Raw genomic sequence first — 15,039 nt, forward strand, 5'->3', positions numbered from 1 at the left:
GTCTTTCTCTCCCCCTCTCTGTCTCCCCTCCTCTCTCTGTTTCTCTCTGTCCTATCCAACAACAGCAACAACAATAATAATAATAACCACAACAATGATAAAAACAAGGGTAACAAAAGGGAAAAAAATGGTCTCCAGGAGCAGTGGATTCGTGGTGCAGGCACCGAGCCCCAGCAATAACCCTGGAGGAAAAAAGAAAGAAAGAAAGAGATGTTTTATATATGAAACAGCTAAAAGTGGCTCTATTCTCCTGCCTCTTGGTGTCTGTCCTCAAGTACGGGTGGCATTTATGACTCATCCTAAAGGACACGGCAAAGGAGGTATCATTCCAAGGGCTTTGCGGGCGTGTTCTAAGGTTTAAGTCCCCAGGCCCTACCTGCAGTGGAGAAACTTCTTCACAAGCAACAAAACTACAGGTATCTCTCTCTTAAAAGGCCACCAGGAGTGGTGGACTTATGGTCTGGGCATGAAGCCCCAGCAATAACAGTGGTTGCAATAAAAAAAAATTTTTTAACTTACATTAAAAATATATATATTCCATCTTGAGCCAGTGGAACAGCTCACTTGAATAGCATTACTTTGCCATACACATGACTCAGGTTCTAGTCTGGCCCCCACTGCTTTGAAGGAAGTTTTGGTGCTATGATCTCTCTCTCTCTCTCTCTCTCTCTCTCTCTCCCTCCCCTCCCTCCCTCTCTGCCTCTCTCTACCTCTCTATCTTCAAAAAAAGACTCCATCTTAAGGTCTGTATTCGATTTAGAAGAAGCAGGTAAGAATCCTGCAACTTCAAGAAAAATTCTGCAGAAACCAACCCAGAGAAGCAGATGAGATAGTTTCCTAGTTGAGGCTCTGATGAGAATGCAGCCCTGGTCAGCAATGCCTTGATCACAGACTATGGGGCCCTAAGCTGGAATGTACTGCGCTATAACTGGGCTCCTGATCCACAGATACCAGCACAGACTGTCTGTGGTTTGTTTCTCTCCCTCCCTCTCTCCCTCTCCTTCTCCCTCTCCCTCCCTCTCTCTGTCTCTGTCTCTCCCTCTCTCTCCCTCTCCCTCCCTCTCTGTCTCTCTCTCTCTCCCTCTCCCTCCCTCTCTCTCTGTCTCTCTCTGTCTCTCCCTCTCCCTCTCTCTCTCTCTCGCTCTCTCTCCCTCACCCTCTCCCTCTCCCTCTCTCTCTCTTTCTGTCTCTGTCTCTCTTTCTCCTTTAAATAAAAGAGATGAAAGAGCGACTATAGTCCTGCTCAGCTCTGGCCTGTGGTGGTACTGGGGATTGAATCTGGGACCTCAGAGCCTCAGTCTTTTGCAGAACAGTGCTGTGTCTCCAGCCCAGTTTTACTGTATTTAAAATATTTATCTTAAAAAAATTTTTTAAAATATTTATTCTCTTTTGTTGTTTTATTGTTGTAGCTATTGTTGTTATTGATGTCGTTGTTGGATAGGACAGAGAGAAATGGAGAGAGGAGGGGAACACAGAGAGGGGGAGAGAAAGACACCTGCAGACCTGCTTCACCGCTTGTGAAGGGACCCCCCTGCAGGTGGGGAGCCAGGAACTCGAACCGGGATCCTTAGGCCAGTCTTTGCACTTTGCACCACCTGCGCTTAACCCGCTGCACTACCACCCGACTCCCAACATTTACTTATCTATTGATGAATGTGAGAGCCATAGCACCACCCTGGCACATGCAGTGTGAGGGATGTGCATGGACCTTGTGTGCAGACCCTGCACTTCAGGACAGACAGCAGCAGACAGGAGAATAGAGGCGTGTAGGGTGTGCAGAGCCTCAACGTGTGCAAGTTTTGTGCTCTGCCACTGAGCAGCCTCCTAGACCACAAATCTCTGTTGTAATTTCTGCATGTCTGTTATATCACTGGGGTTCAGTGCCCACATGACAAACCCCCACTCCTGGTGGTCATTCCTTCTTCTCCTTCTCCTCCTCTTCCTCTTTCTCCTTCTCCTCCTCCTCCTCATTCTCCTTCTCCTCCTCCTCCCCCTCCTCCTCCTCTTCCTCCTCCCCCTCCTCCTCATTCTCCTTCTACTACTCCCCCTCCTCCTCCTCCTCCTCCTCCTCCTCCTCCTCCTTTTTAACCTCCAGAGTTATCACTGGGGCTCAGTGCCATGAATCCACTGCTCCTGGGGGCTGTTTATTCTCTTTTGCTGCCTTGTTGTTGTTGTTGTTGTTGTTGTTGTTATGATGTCCTCATCATTGTTGGATAGGACAGAAAGAAATGGAGAGAGGAGGGGAAGACAGAAGGGAGAGAAAGACAGACACCTGCAGACCTGCTTCACCACTTGTGAAACCTCCACCCTGCAGATGGGGAGCCAGGGGCTCAAACCCGGATCCTTATGCTGGTCCTTGCACCTGTGCTTAACCCGCTGTGCTCCACCCAACCTCCACCATTTCTTTAATAGACACAGATAACAATAGAGAGGGGGAGGAGAGAGAAAGAGAGGCACCTGCAGCAGTACTCACTGCTCACAAAGCTTCCCTTCTGCAGGTGGGGTCCAGGGACTTGAACCTGAGTCACCACCTGGCCACCACCTGGCCCTGATACCTGTGTGTTTAAGCTGATAAATCTGTAGAGATTTGTTATGCAGCATCAAAAATAAAGGCGGTGTGGGGAGGATGCCATGGTGCTTGCTATATTGTTGCTGTATTTTTGAATATTGGAATATTTCATTTGATGTTATTAAAAGGTGACTAAAGACTCCTGTGGGTCTGGGGAGTTGGCTCAGAGGTAAAGAACATGACTTACAGCCCCAATCACCACATGGGCACCACAAGGGGAGCTAAACCCCATGAGTGGGACAGTGCTTTTACTTCTCTCTCCCCTTCCCTCTCCCTCTCCCTCTCCCTCTCCCTCTCCCTCTCCCTCTCCCTCTCCCTCTCCCTGTCCTCTGATCTCTTCAAAAACAGCCAGGCCAGGGAAATGTCTTACTGGCAGAGTATACACATGAGGCTCTTGAGTTCTATCTCCAGCATCATGTTAAAAACAAACAAAAAATTAAAGATGAGATTGGCAGAGGACACGGCAAATTGGGGGCCACTCAGGGTAGGGGCCTGGCACTACAGAGCAGTGAGGGGAGCACTGGGGCTGTGAGATAGAGAAAGGGGGTGGGATATATTGGGGATGGTGGGGGTATGTGTATGAAATTCTGTCTCTGAACTCTGAGACAAAGGAGGACTCACCCCAAGCACCCCTAGAAACTGGGAAGCTGGGTACAGCCAAAGCTGCTGAGGAGAGGAGGGCAGGGGAGGGGCAGGAGAAGGAGGCAGGGCAGCATTTCCCAAGGTTCCCTGGGGACCCAGCCAGGCCCGGGGAGGGACAGATGGGGTAAAGCAAGGAGAGAAGCAGCTGAGCAGGGTCCACCAGGCGCCCTCTCCAGAGATGCCACCCCCCAACTCCAACCTGTATTCCCGTGAAGGGGGGCAGGCAGAGGGCAGCCTGCATCCCTCTCTCCCTGGTGCCCAGTTTCCCCAAATGCACAGGAATGACATATAGGGACCCTGATTTCAGGGGGCAGACTGTGTGGGGTGCTGACAGTACTGACTGGTAGCTGTCCCTTCCTGGGACACTGACAGCCTTACGACTCTGAGTGGTGGCAGGCTGTGCCACACATCACTGTGCATGAGGACCTGGGTCTGAGTCCCCACTCCCCACCTGCAGAAAGGAAGCTTCACAAGTATAAAAGCAAGTCTGCAAGTGTCCCCCTCCCTCTCAATTTCTGTCTGTTCTACCAAATTTTAAAGAAGAAGAAAAATGGCCACCAGGAGCTGTAGATGTCACTGAGCCCTCTGTGACATTGAAAAATTGGCTAGTGATTCTATAGGAGGAGGGAAGGGAGAGAAAGGTTAAAGGGTCCTAAAGCGGCCTGGACTTCCCAGAGTGGAGACAGCTTTGGGGCCCAGGCTAAAGCCCAGTGAGCTGAAATGGCATAAGAAGGGGAGCTCCTTTGCTGGAGAGGACGTCCTCCTAGAACTAATGACCCTCCCTCACCTTATCCTTATAGCAAAGCCTGCCTCCTGTCATCTTTACAACAACCCTGAGGAGGAGGTAGGATTCAGAGAGGTTAAGTCACTTCCCCAGGCTGCATAGCACAGGAGAAGCATGTCTGCCTGTCCCACAGCCAGACTTGGGGAAGAAGTCACAAAGAACGAGGTCATCACCGTCCACCTCCAGGACTCTTCCATCTTGTCCCACTGAAACTGTTCCCATGGAAGATGTGGTCTTGGTTAAAGGCTGGCTTCCCCCACCCCTTGTCTCTCTGCCTGGGGCTCTGAAGGCTGAAGAGGAGTTTTCCAGGCAAAGCTCATGGACAAACAGCCCAGGGAGACCAATCAGACAGGAACAGGCAAAGACGGGGAAACAAGCTGTCATTAATGATTATTTTCTGAATTACGAAATAGGCACTTGCAGTCACCACACACGATAGCAATAGCACAAATCCACAGAGTGACCGGTGCCCTCTCCCGCCTCACCCACCGCCACACACCTCCTCCAGCAGCTGCTCATCCATCCGGTATGTGGCTTCCCTCATGTTTCTATCTCTACACAAATAGTCTTTTGAAGACATCTTTTTATCTGTTCTGTGATTTGCTTTTCTTTTTCCTCCAAACCTGCAGCTTTGTTTTTAATCTCTGCCCTGGTGTCTCTGTGAGATGAAGTGGGGGAGGTGTCACCAGATCAGAGGGCATAGGCACTTAGGCTCATTGTTGCCCCCAGCAGATCCTGCCAGAGCCCTGTCCCAGGCTGCCGGCCCCACCCACCCGTGCTGGTAGCTCCTTGTGGGCCCTGCGAGGATTCCACCATCCTCTGGGCTGGCGACTTCGCCACTGCCTGTTGGCATTTCTGTGGGATGGATCTGGGTGTGTGTCCTTTGGTTTCCTCTTGGGGTAGGGAGCTCTATTGTTTATTTGGCAGTTTCTGTGATTTTGCAAAGCACCCTTCCTTCTGCAATGGCTATTTGTGAAGGCACTGACTTTTATCACGGATGTGATGTAATCTCATTACAGAATAGGGGCCAGGTGGTGGTGCACCTGGTAAGGACAAGGACCTGGCTTCAAGTCCCAGGCATCTACTTGTAGGGGGGAGATTTCATGAGTGATGGGACAACAGTGTTGCAGGTGTCTTTCTCTCTCCCTCTCCAATTCCCTCTCTATTTTTCTCTTTAAGAAAAAGACAAAAAATGTAAGTGGCATTACAAGTTATTTGGAAAAGAGGGAGGAGGGAAACCATCTATCAGGAAGGTGTGGTCACTTGTTAATATTTTAGTGACAATTCTTTGCCTCAATGTTGCAATTCTGTCGGTAGTGTCATGGCTTCTGTTCTGGGATTTGGCTCTGAGAGCGTAACATCCTGGCTCTCCTGTAGACGCTTCATGGTTTCCTCACTTCCCACACAGTTGTCATTGTGAGAAATACCATAACAGAAAATTGACTGTCTTAAGGCAGAGAAACAGCTCAGGTTTTTAAGACACAAGGTTTGAATACTTAAGGGCCCAGGTTCAGTGTCCAGCACCACTGTAAGCTGCCTGGTTGAGCAGCGCTGTGGTCTGTCTGGCCCATGCAAATAAGCATTTTTAAAATATGTAAAAATAGTATGGAACTGTACCACTATACCCCTGTTCTCCCATAATTTTGTAAGGCAATATTAAATCACTAATAAATAAAAAGAAAACAGAACCTACAAATAAATTAAGTTTAAGAGTAAATAAAACTGAGTATCTTAACCTTTTTTTTGTCACCATAGTTATTATGGAGTCTCAGTGCCAGTTTTATGAAGCCACTGCTCCCAGCGGCCATTTTTCCTTTTTTTTTTTAATGTCTTTTTTTCTAATCAAACAGGACAGAGAGAAATTGAAAGTGGGAGTGAGGAAGACAGGGAGAGACAAAGGGAAACACCTGAAGATCTACTTTACTGCTTCTGAAGCTTCCTGGCCCCCTGCAGGTGAGGAGGGCTCAAACCTAGGTAAGGACCTGGGTAATGTGTGCACTCTGCCAGGTGTGCCATCACCTGGTCCCCCATTTTAACCATTTTTAAAGGTTTATTTAGGGGTCAGAGAAACAGCTCACCTGGTAAGCTGTTTGCCTTGCCATGTGTAAGGCCCAGGTCCAAGCTCCTAGCACCATACAGGAATACTGTAGTAAGCTTCAGAGCTACGGTGTGTCTCCCTCTATCTAAAAAAAAAAAAAAAAAAAAAAAAAAAAAAAAAAAAAAGATTGGCCTGGAGCATTGAAACCATATATGCAGGAGGCCCTGGTATACCGGAAAATAAAAAGCAGTTTATTTATTTTATGAGTAAGAGAGAAAGATTGAGATCAGAGCACTTGCTCCATCTATGCAAGTTCTAGGCTCTACTGCTGGGCCACTCACTACCCCAGCTGCACTTCTTACTCATTTTCAAGTGCTCACTTCAGTGACGCTGAGAACATTCATGTCGTACCATGTCACCACCGCCATCTCCAGAAGACTTTCATCTTGCCAAACTGAAACTCTTTTCTCATCAGACCTTCAACTCCCCCCACCACCTCCCCAGCACCACTCCCCCTCCTTCTGTCTATAGTTTGACTTTTTTAGCGATGGCATCATTGGAACCACACCGCGTGTGTCTTTCGGAGACCAGGCTTAGAGTTCTTCTGTGCCTGGCTTATTTCACGCAGGGCGATGTCCTCAACGTGCACCCACGTCGGAGCAGGTGTCAGAATTGTCTTCCTTGCAAGCTCACATTATGGAAAATTGTGTGGCAAATCCTTAGGAAAATAAAAATGGAAGTACTTTATAATCCAGCATTCTTGAGCATTTATTTCAAGACATCAGTTCAAAGGGGCATATGTAAACCTATGTCCATAGCTACATTATTCATAAAAACTAAAATATGGAAGAAACCTAAATGCACATCAACAGACTATTGGATAAAGAAGTTATGGGGTTTATGCCTCATGGAATACTACTCTATAAAAAGATGATATTGTGTCCTCTTGGACAAGATGGATGGACCTGGCAGTGATTATCCTCAATGAAGTAAGGAGGTAAAAGACCACTGCTGGATGGTTTCACTCATACATAGATCTAGAGAACTGAGACACCCAAAATTAAAAGGAAAAAAAAAAGTAGCCATCCCATCTCTAAGACTTTGAGAAAACTGTAGTGGCAGTGGTGTGGAGCTATACCTCTATTATCCTAAAATCTTATAAACCACTATGAAATCACTAATAATAAGATGAACTAAAAAAAAAAAAATCGCCTTGCATTTTTCTTTTTTTACCCACTAGGATTTTGTGCCAATCCTCCTGGAAGACTCTTTTTGTTTTCCTTTTCATATTTTTTCCTTTGAATCTTAGAGACAGAGACACAGAAAGAGAGAGGAGGACACCACAGCACTGTTCCACCGTTTATGAAGCTCCCCCATCCCACATAAGGAGCTCCCACGTGGTGCCGTGGACTTGAACCTGGGTTCTCAGCCACAGTATGTTGTCTCCTGGGTGTGCCATTTCCCAGCTCCATGGACTTCCTCCCTTTGAAAAACTGGATGATATATGTAAATATAAACCTCATTTTGGCTCTTGAGCTAGTCAGCGGACACACGGTCATGTCCCTCTGGGTTACTGTGAACATGCTGCTGTGCTTACAGGTGGATAAATATCTGAGGACTTGCTTTCAGTTCTCTGGGGTGCATATTCTCAGCATGCCTTTTTTTCTTTTTTACATGTTTTTAAATTAGTGATTTAATTGGTTCACAATACTGTAAAATTACAGAGGTGGGGGTTCAGGCGGTAGCGCACTGGGTTAAGCACACGTGGTGCAAAGCGCAAGGACTGGCATAAGGATCCCGGTTCCAGCCCCGACTCCCCACCTGCCGGGAGTCGCTTCACAGGCGGTGAAGCAGGACTGCAGGTGTCTGTCTTTCTCTCCCCCTCTCTGTCTTCCCCTCCTCTCTCCTTTCTCTCTGTCCTATCCAACAACAACCACACCAATAACAACAATAATAACTACAACAATAAAACAAGGGCAACAAAAGGGGAAAGTTTTTTTTTTAATTACAGAGTTGTAGCTCTACACCATATCCACCACCAAAGTTATTTTTATAATATTTTTAAATATCTTTTTTTACTTTTTACTTCAAGAAAGGGATGATACAGAGGGAGAGAGACAACGAGACACCTGAAGCCCTGCTTCACCACTCATGAAGCTTTTCCTCTGCAGGTGGAGATAGGGGCTCAAACCTGGTCCTTGCGCACTGGAACATGTGCCCTCAGCCACTGCACCACCACCCCCCGGGCGGCCCCCCACCAAAATTTCGCTTACACAACCCTGCCACCAATAACTACTGTGGTTCTCACAGAGTCTTAGAGACAGTTTGCAGTTTGCTTGCTTTTCTGTTTTGGCAATTCCATGTATATCAGTCCTGTAGATTTCTTTTTATATATATAAATTTTTTTAATTTATTTATTTTCCCTTTTGTTGCCCTTGTTTTTATTATTGTTGTAGTTATTGTTGTTGTTGTTATTGATGTTGTCATTATTGGATAGTACAGAGAGAAATAGAGAGAGGAGAGGAAGACAGGGTGGGGGGGGGAGAAAGATAGACACTGCAGACCTGCTTCACCACCTGTGAAGCGACTCCCTTGCAGATCGGGAACTAGGGGCTCGAACCGGGATCCTTACACGGGTCCTTGTGCTTCACGCCACATGCGCTTAACCCACTGCGCTACCACCCGACTTCCAGTCCTCTAGATTTCCACATATGAGCAGAACCACCTGGTAGTTGTCTTTCACTTCCTTATTTTCTTCACTCAGCACAGTTATCTCTAGTTCCGTTCATTTTATTCCAAAGAAGGTAATACTGTCTCTTTGAAATTTCAGAGTGTTCCATGGAGTATACATCCCACAGTTTCTTTATCCAGTCATCTGATGATGGGCATTTAGGCTGCTCCCACTCTTTGGCTATTGTCAACAATGCAGCTCTGAACATAGGGTGCATGTGTCCCTTCTAATTAGTGTTTTCCTGACCTTTCAGTAAATGCCTTTCATTTAGCATTGAGGTTTGGCCAACCTCATGAGTGTTTTTGTCTTGTAGCTCTAAGACCCTTCGCATGCATGATTCCACTGCATATCACTTTTATTTCAACTAGATAGGCAGAGAGAAGGAGAGACATCACAACCCTGGAGCTTCCTCCAGCGCTGTGACACTCCCCTGTGATGCTGCCCTCACGTGGCAAGGAATGTGCCCTACCTGGTGAGCTAGCTCTTGACTTCCAAAGGGTGCCAGACAGTGGCACACCCAGTTAAATGCACATAATACTAAGCACAAGGACCCTCACAAGGATCTGGGTTCGATCCCCTCCCTCCCTCCCTGCAGTGGGAGGGGTGCTTCATGAGCGGTGAAGCAGGTCTGCAGGTGTTTGTCTTTCTTTCTCTGTATCTATCTCCCCTCCCCTCTTGATTTCTCTCTGACATCCAAAAAAATGGGGGAAAATGGCCACCAGGAGCAGTGGATTCATAGTACTGGCACTGAACCCCAGTGATAACCTTGGAGGAGAAAGAAAGAAAGAAAGGAAGAAAGAAAGAAAGAAAAGAAAAGAGAGAAATATTTGTATGAGCTTTTAACACTAAATCTTGGAATTATTACCTTTGAATTCATTTCAGAAGCTATATCCCCAGTTAATTCTGATACTCTCTTCCTGCTACAGAGACACTGACATATTGCTTGCTCAAGGGCCCTTCCAATACCCACTTAAGTCCACTCAAATAGGGACCAGATGGTGATTCACCTGGCTGAGCACACATGCTGCAGTGTGCAAAGACCCAGGTTCGAGCCCCTGATCCCCACCTGCAGGGGGAAAGCTATTTGAGTGGTGAAGCAGTGTTGCAGGGGTCTCTCTGACTCTCTCCCTCTTTATCACCCCCTTCCTTCTCAATTTCTGGCTGTCTCTATCCAATAAATAAAAATAATAATTTAAAAATTATTATTAAAAATAAGACTGGACTCAACCTTGAGGCTTCAGACACACTCTGCCAACTTGGCTGTGAGAAAGGCCAACTAGGTGGCCCTGCAGGGCGAGTCACAAAGGCTGGTGTCCAGACTGACTCCTCAATAAATCTCAGATGCCCAAAAGGATCTGGGGGGTGACACTGGGACCCAAACTCAGTGTCCCTAAGTTAAGCAGGTATAGGCATAAAGGAACGGGTGAATATAGCAGTGAGATCCCTGGTTGTGTGTGTGTCTTCACCCAAGGGGAGAAAAGACCCCATAAACACCAAATCTCCTCAGGGTCTAACCCCACATGCCCTTCTCTCTCTCTCTGTCTGTCTCTCTGTCTGTCTCTCTCTGTCTCCCTCCCTCCCTTCCTCATTCCCTCTCTGTCTCTATCTAAAATAATTATAATAAGTAAAAAAATAATAATAATAATAATAATGGATGGGCCAGAGAGAACATTACAATTAGGCATCAGACTTTCATGCCTGAGGCCTGGAGGTTTCAAGTTCAATCCCTGTCACCACCACAAGGTAGAGCTGAGCAGTACTCTGGTAAAAATAAATAAATAAATAAAGCCAGAAAATGTGTGTAGTTTGTTTTCAAAATTGTATAGAAGTCTGAATGCCTTTTGTTCTACATTTAAGCTTATCCCCTGGGTGTTTTTCTGTTTGTTTTGTAGTCCCAAGGCCTGGAGAGGGTGCCTGCTTGTCATGTACCGCCCAGCTTTGAGCCTGTCCCCCACTGCACTGGGAGAATCTTCAGTGCTCTGATAGCTCTCTGCCTCTCCGACTCTGTCTCTATCTTAAAAAGAATCTGCAGGAGTGAGGTCCTGACAACTAAGTGTGTATGTTCTTTTTTTTTTTTTTTTTTTTGGGGGGGGGTTCGTGTAATCATTGCAGCCCATTCACATTTTTGTAAAGCAGCATGAAATACAAACAAAACTTATCTGTTGGCAGGATAAGGCCACAAGCTGCTGGTTCTCAGTCTCTGAATAGGTCATTACCCATGAGTACTAACTACCTACTTATCTCAATTTCCCTTGATTAAATAACCCTTGCATTGATCCAAGATACCTACTTTGTTACCCACTGGCTTAAAAGTCAGAGCCGGGAGTTAGGCAATAACGCAGTGGGTTAAGTGCACATGGCACAAAGTGCAAGGACCAGTGAAAGGATCCCAGTTCAAGCCCCTGGCTCCCCACCTGCAGGGGAGTCGTTTCATGAGCTGTGAAGCAGGTCTGCTGGAGTCTATCTTTCTCTCCCCTCTGTCTTCCCCTCCTGTCTCCATTTCTCTGTCCTATCAACAACAATGACATCAATAACAACGATAATAACTACAACAATAAACAAGGGCAACAAAAGGGAATAAATACTAGAAAAATAATAATAAATAAAATTAAAAAAAAATTTTAAGTCAGAGCCATTAATGTGCTTAGTTTTAGAGTCCATCCACAAGGTTTGAGTAATTGTGATTCTAGAATCCTGTTTAATATTGAAAGTATAAGATAAGCTAGTTTCCTCTCTCTCTCTCTCTCTCTCTCTCTCCCCCCCCCCCCCGTGTGTGTGTGTGTGTGTGTGTGTGTGTGTGTGTGTGTGTGTGTATGTGTGTCCTCCATTCACCATAATTTTCTGACTTTCCCTGGTGGTCTTAAAAGTCTTTGCAGATAAAATTTGCATACATTATCATTTTGCCTAAAAACAACCCCTGTGACCTTTTGCTCTACTGCCGGACCTCTAAATTCCTTCTAGATCAGTCTACTTATTTTGGAACTAGCTCCCTGTTGTTTGTCTGGCTGCTCAGGTGAGTCTGTCCTTCCCCTGGGTCAGGTGATGGCAAGCATTCCTCCTAAATCTTGTCTCCTGGGGCCACATTCACTCTGCAGAGTGGGAAGGTGGCTTCCCTCATCTTCCCAGTGGCCGGAGGGACTTTGCAACATGGTCAAACGAAACTGGAACGTAGAAAGTGCCTGAACGTAGACTGTGCCTGAAGGATTCTGGCGGGAAGATGGAGCCCCCAGGCGCCAGCCCCACCGAATGCAAAACAGCCACAAGCACCCTGGCGCCAGACCCTGTGGAGTCACAGGGGCAAGACGGCATCGAAACTGTCTACCCGCAGGGTGACTCTGAGCCTTGAGGGACTTGTCAGGAGCGGATCCTTTTATGGGGCCTCAGAGAACAGAAGTTTCAAAGCAGGAGTCCCTGAGACTCCACTGTTTTGAAGTAACTTGCTGGAGCTTGAACCTGACCTTCAAAACCAGGGTGTTTCCCCCACCCAGTCATGACACAATGCCCCCCACCTCCAGCACCACTGTCCCCAGCAAGGGATCAGAAACAGGCCTTCCCTTTCAAATTTCCTAGCAACTGGAAGAAGCAAGATCTTTGTGTGTTGTATCCACTCTGAACACCTAGAACAGACTGCCAACAAACATCAGTCAGATAAACACATCTACTCAGTGAACATTCTAGAAGCACCCACCCCAAGCTCTTGAGAGACAACGGGACGCAGGAGTGACAGCACACTCTTGCCCCTGACATCATCCACAGCACCTGTGGGGGTGTCCGAGACAGGTGTCAGAAGATGGTGGAGCACTGGAGAAGTGGGGGCTTCTTTCAGTGGTCCCCCCCAACTCTGGATTCTGGCCTCCAAGTTCTGAGAAATGTCCTAGGTGCCTACATCTAGATTCTAGCCCCCTGGGCCCCAAGTTCTTTAAGTTCCAGGTTCTGAGCTCCATGCTCTAGGTTGTGGATTTGGCAATCTGAATTCAGAACACACACACACACACACACACACACACACACACACACAGAGTTCTGGATTCCATGTTCTAAGATCTGGATTCCCATGTCTAGATTCTAGGTTCCTGTCTCAGGGTTCTTGGTTGTAAAGTGCTGGGTTCTGAGCACAGCACTGTAGGCTCTGCAGTTGAGGCCCCAGTCTCTGTGTTTGTGGTTTTAGTTCCTGAGTTTTACACTGCAGTTTGTAGAGTCTGAGCTCAGGGCTCCAGGTTCTGGCTCTGGACTCTGGGGTTAGGGCCGGGCAAATAGGACTGAGACCAGGTGTTGGGTGTCACATTGTGATGACCACTTAGAGCATAAGCTCCTCAAGAACAGAGCTTCAAGTATGTTTTCTTCACTAGAGCAGCACCACAACTGGAGTGGTGCCTGGTGTGTGGAAGGTGTCAGGTAGACATGAGCGTGCAAGCTTGAGCACACAATCATTTGGGTGCAAGATCACAGTCAAGTGGGCACAGGCAGAACTGCCCCTGCCCTCACATTGGCCACAGCATGAGGAGAGGAAGCCAGGATGGGATGCCCACTGCTGATAAAAGGGCACAGGGAGACCATGCTCACTGGGCTGCCTGTCTACCTGGTACTGTCTGCTTGGCATCAGAGTGAGGCTAGTGGGATGCTCTGTCCTAAGAGACTGGGGCACCTTGGACACCTGGAATGTTCTGGCCTTCCTGGCCAGTGCCAGCAGTCTTAGGGGAGAAGAACATAGCAGAAGCCTGATCACAGCCATCGAGCTGTCCAGAAAGAATAGTCACCACAACAAACCCAGGTGATAAAGAAGACATTGATGAGGGACATAGGATGAGAGTGATCAGTAATCAGAGACAGAGGGGCCATAGGGGTGATGTCATCCATTAAGACAATTAGGAGGGTTGGTGGACACAGCCTGGGGCTCAGGAGCAGTGCTCAGAGCTGTTGGTGACCAGAATGATGACTCGTCAGTCATATTGACCAAGGACTTGAGGGGCTGAGGATGAGATGGGGGTATCCAGAGCATTTGTGATGACAGCATCTGAAACCTACCAGATGGCCAAGACCAGAGGAAACATTGGTGACCAGATCCTATGCCTGGGGATCCCCAGAAGTCTTGGTGGATGGGGGTCTGCTGGCAGCCGAGAGTGTATTTAGTGAGCAGAAACTTGAGTGACTGGTGACATCAACCCAGAGTGATCAGGAGTGCCAGGGACATGGGTCTTCGGGGACTTGGCAATCTCATTGATGAAAACGTTGGTAAGAGGATTCTAAGGTCATTGGTCAGAGACACTGGTTATCAAGCAGTCAATGGGTCAGAGTTTAGTGACATTGGTGACTGCAGGCAAGGGACTGAGGTCATTGTTAAGGAGACATTGGTGATGAGAAATGGTGTGATCGAAATGTTGGCAATCACCTTTGAATGACCCGATCTGTCATTGATTAGAAAACCCTAGATCAATGACATTGGTGATCTCACTGCTTGTTGACCTAGGACTTTAGTGACATTGTGCATTGGTGATCAACACTTCAGTGATTGGATAAGAGGGGTGAGTGATCACAAACATGGTGACTAAACCAGCTAGGGAACTAGGTCCAGCTCGGTCATAGTGGTCTTGACAACAAGACATGATGGGTGAGCTGATGGGGGACACAGGACACATGCACGACCAGACCCACCGGCACACATAGGATTGCAGGACACACTGGCAGGAGAAAACACTTGCAGATGTCAGAGATCAGGCATGTTAGCAATCAGAAGCATTAATGGGATATTGGTGATTAAGTGACAGTGATCAGTTATTAACTAGCAGATATCTGGTCACGGGCTGTGGTGAGCAGATGTATCACATTCAGACAACGTCAGTCATGGCGACTGGGACTGACATTGCTAACTTAAGGGGACAGAAACTCATGACATCAGTGGTGAAAGACACCAAGCCCAAGTCAGCTAAGAATGAGGAAATTCCCACAGGAGCAATTCTGAGCAGGTGGGGGAGGGGGGCACCCACTCCCCACTCCAGGAGCCCTTCCCTTCTAAGTTCCACACTGAGGGACCCCAAAGCCCCAGGACCTCACCAGAGAAGCCAAAGGTTTTCACAAAAAAAAAAGTATTTTATTATCCTTAACAGTATTCACTTTAAGGGAATAGGTGGATAGCGTACAATTTTTTTTTACAGACAATATATAAATGTTGTACATAATTAACAATAACTTAGTTCACTAATCCAAAATAAAACAAGCCAAATAAAACATTAAAAACAAGAAAATACTGCCGATTCTTTTACTTTTGCGGAGACTAG

At 47.1% G+C, this 15,039-nt stretch overlaps 1 long non-coding RNA gene across 1 annotated transcript; it reads left to right on the forward strand.

The window, feature by feature from the left end:
• The first annotated feature begins 5,593 nt into the window (after window positions 1-5,593).
• Window positions 5,594-6,783, forward strand: LOC132535222 (uncharacterized). The gene is made up of 2 exons (XR_009546991.1): window positions 5,594-5,948; window positions 6,662-6,783. It is a non-coding gene; the product is annotated as an uncharacterized LOC132535222 (long non-coding RNA).
• The last annotated feature ends 8,256 nt before the right edge of the window (window positions 6,784-15,039 follow it).

The sequence above is a fragment of the Erinaceus europaeus genome, chromosome 21 (assembly GCF_950295315.1).
Source record: "Erinaceus europaeus chromosome 21, mEriEur2.1, whole genome shotgun sequence".
NCBI classification, from domain to species: domain Eukaryota; kingdom Metazoa; phylum Chordata; class Mammalia; order Eulipotyphla; family Erinaceidae; genus Erinaceus; species Erinaceus europaeus.